Here is a 3,590-nt window from a genome sequence, read left to right as displayed (position 1 = left end):
ATATTCGTGTTCGGGGAGAAAAAAATCACAGAGAAAGATTCATCGCGTTTTACGATACGGAGCCGCCACCAAGCCCTAAACTCTCTTGGGAGGGCTGATCTGGAGTCCGTTCGGGGCTCCGGAGAGGGGAATCCGTCGCCATCGTCATCATCAACCATCCTCCATCACCAATTTCATGATGCTCACCGCCGTGCGTGAGTAATTCCATCGTAGGCTTGCTGGACGGTGATGGGTTGGATGAGATTTATCATGTAATCGAGTTAGTTTTGTTACAGTTTGATCCCTAGTATCCACTATGTTCTGAGATTGATGTTGCTATGACTTTGCTATGCTTAATGCTTGTCACTAGGGCCCGAGTGCCATGATTTCAGATCTGAACCTATTATGTTTTCATGAATATATGTGAGTTCTTGATCCTATCTTGCAAGTCTATAGTCACCTACTATGTGTTATGATCCGGCAACCCCGAAGTGACAATAATCGGGACCACTCCCGGTGATGACCGTAGTTTGAGGAGTTCATGTATTCACTATGTGTTAATGCTTTGGTCCGGTACTTTATTAAAAGGAGGCCTTAATATCCCTTAGTTTCCGCTAGGACCCCGCAGCCACAGGAGGGTAGGACAAAAGATGTCATGCAAGTTCTTTTCCATAAGCACGTATGACTATATTCGGAATACATGCCTACATTACATTGATGAATTGGAGCTAGTTCTGTGTCACCCTATGTTATGATTGTTACATGATGAACCGCATCCGGCATAATTCTCCATCACCGATCCAATGCCTACGAGCTTTTCACATATTGTTCTTCGCTTATTTACTTTTCCGTTGCTACTGTTACAATCACTACAAAACCCAAAAATATTGCTTTTACTACTATTACCATTACTATCATACTACTTTGCTACTAAATACTTTGCTGCAGATATTAAGTTATCCAGGTGTGGTTGAATTGACAACTCAACTGCTAATACTTGAGAATATTCTTTGGCTCCCCTTGTGTCGAATCAATAAATTTGGGTTGAATACTCTACCCTCGAAAACTGTTGCGATCCCCTATACTTGTGGGTTATCAAGCTCCAATATGATCCATTTTAGCTAGGTTAGCTCCAAAATGATCCATTTTACCTACGTTAGCTCAAAAATGGCATAATTAGTTATGTTAGCACAAAAATGACCTATACTTACCTTATTTTCCTCCAAATTGACATAATAAGCTTAGTTAGCTAAAAAATGACATAAGTACCTATGTAAACTCTAAAATGACACAAATAAGGAATAAGAAGAAGGAAAACAAGGAAGAGGAGAAAAAGAAAGAATAGAAGAAGAAAGAGAAGAAAAAGAAAGAATAAAAGAAGAAGAATGAGAAGGAAAAGGGTAAAAACCTTCTTCTTCTTCTTCTCCAAAATGACCTAACTTAGCTCTAAGTTAGCTCTAGTATGCTTAGTTACCTAGCACTAGTAGGAAATGGGGCTTTTACCCCGGTTTGTAAGGGCCTTTTGTCCCGGTTTTCGAACCGGGACTAAAGGGTCGTTACTAAAGCCCTAACCCTTTAGTCCCGGTTCTTACACGAACCGGGACAGAAGGTCCTCCACGTGGCCGCTGCTGCCAGCCCAGGCAGGGGGGCCTTTGGTCCCAGTTGGTGCCAACAACCGGGACTAATAGGCAGGGCCTTTTGTCCCGGTTGGTGTCACCAACCGGGACCAATAGGCATCCACGCGTCAGCAGCTGGCAGGAGCTGAGGTTTTTGTTTTTTTTTGAAAGGGGGTGGTTTAGGGGTTTTGGGGGGTTAATTTAGGTGTTTCATATATTGTGTTAGCTAGCTAATTAATAGAGAGAAGTGTCCTCTCCTATCTCCGTGCTTGGTCGACGCTACGTACTATATACGTATGGAGAGGACTAGACACGCTAGCTAGTAATCAAATGAAGGAAACAGAAGATCGTCATGAACATATGCATACAGAGAGAAGTGATATCGACCACCTCTCCTTCTCCGAGAGATTGGTCGAACAACAAGTTCTCGTATATCTATCCGAGACTACCGGCTACATATATACAATGATTATCTCTTACAATACGATCTCCTAATTAAATTGTAGGAACACAGGGTCCACATAGTATTCTCCGTTTTCAGCGATCACGTGGTCAAGGAAGAATGCCGCCAATTCCTCTTGAATTCCTCGCATACGATCTGGTGCTAGGAGTTCATCCCGCTTCCGAAACATCTAATTTGAAGAAGGGGGTCAATACATATATATATATGAATAAATGAAACTCAACACAAATGATGGTAATAAAATAAAATTGTGAATATTATTGCTTACGCACTTCATATTGTTCTTCAGTGTAGCCCCGCTCACAGGTCGTGTAGCGGATGGACTCGCAAACGTAGTATCCACAGTAATTATTCCCGGGTTCCTGCCACAACCACTTTACAAGAAATAGAGGTCAATCAAATTGATAAGCAAGCATGCTAAATGCTATTGATGAAACTAGCGCTTGAATCACTAGGAGATGCCGGAACATGCTACTATAGTACTTACTTTCGGGTGTTTAAATTGCAGCTTCTTCGGCAGTCCCGGAGCTTTTGCGGTGAATTTTCTCCAAACCCTGCCAGACAAAGAAAACAATTACTTGATATCAGGAAATGAACAAAGTTGCTGATATGGTGGATAATGATCGATTTAACTTACTTCTCGAGCATTTGAGTCATGTTCGCATAGTCCTGGGGATCTTTTCGTCTCGAGTCTAAGACGGTTACTACTCCCTGCTCAAGCTTAATCTCTAGGAGAATATAGTGGAAGCTGCGCATGCATGCATAAGTCATCAATTACATTACCATAACCTGGACTAATAAGGGAAACCGAATATGCACAAGACAGTAACACTCACTTGAAGTTGTAAGGAAAGAGTATTATATCTTTGTTTTGATTTAATACCAACGATTGTAGCAAGTTGGCCTCGGCTTCTTTGGGATGTTTTTCAACCGTATATGCATCTATGAGATTTGTGTTAATGAACCCAATATCACCGATTTGTCTTTTCTTCAATTCGCAATCTTCAATCTGCATAATATAGTGAGGATAATTATAAATACATGCAATGAAAGACCTGACCTATATAGAGAGACTTAATGACAGAAGTAGTACTACTTACAGACAGTAGCAAGTGATCGTTGTTTTATCGAGGGCCTTTTGATTGTAAAACTGGAAAAAATCCTCAAATGGAACATTCAACAGATCAATTCCAACGAGGTGATGCTCCGGTTTAACTCTCAGCGTCAAAGTATTCATCCCATCAGACTCTCTGCAGGTTTTCATGTACCAATCATGTAGTCTTCGCATCATCGTTGTTAGAGATCTTTCATCTTTGACGAGAGGCTTCCCGTAATGGTATTTGTGTTCGTCGACCTCCATGATTTCATAATGTACATCATCGGGCAGGTAATCTCCAAGATTGCTATAACCGGCCACCATCCTCGGATCATTAGCGACGATGTCTTTTGACACCTTGAGCGGGGGGCACGATTGGTTCGCTTGTTCGCCGAGCTGGGCAATTTTTTTCCCAGCTCGTCGTTCTTTTAACCTT

Source organism: Triticum aestivum, chromosome 7D (assembly GCF_018294505.1).
Source record: "Triticum aestivum cultivar Chinese Spring chromosome 7D, IWGSC CS RefSeq v2.1, whole genome shotgun sequence".
Taxonomy (NCBI): Eukaryota; Viridiplantae; Streptophyta; class Magnoliopsida; order Poales; family Poaceae; genus Triticum; species Triticum aestivum.
The sequence above is the reverse complement of the archived record's forward strand: the minus strand, read 5'-3'. Positions refer to the sequence as shown.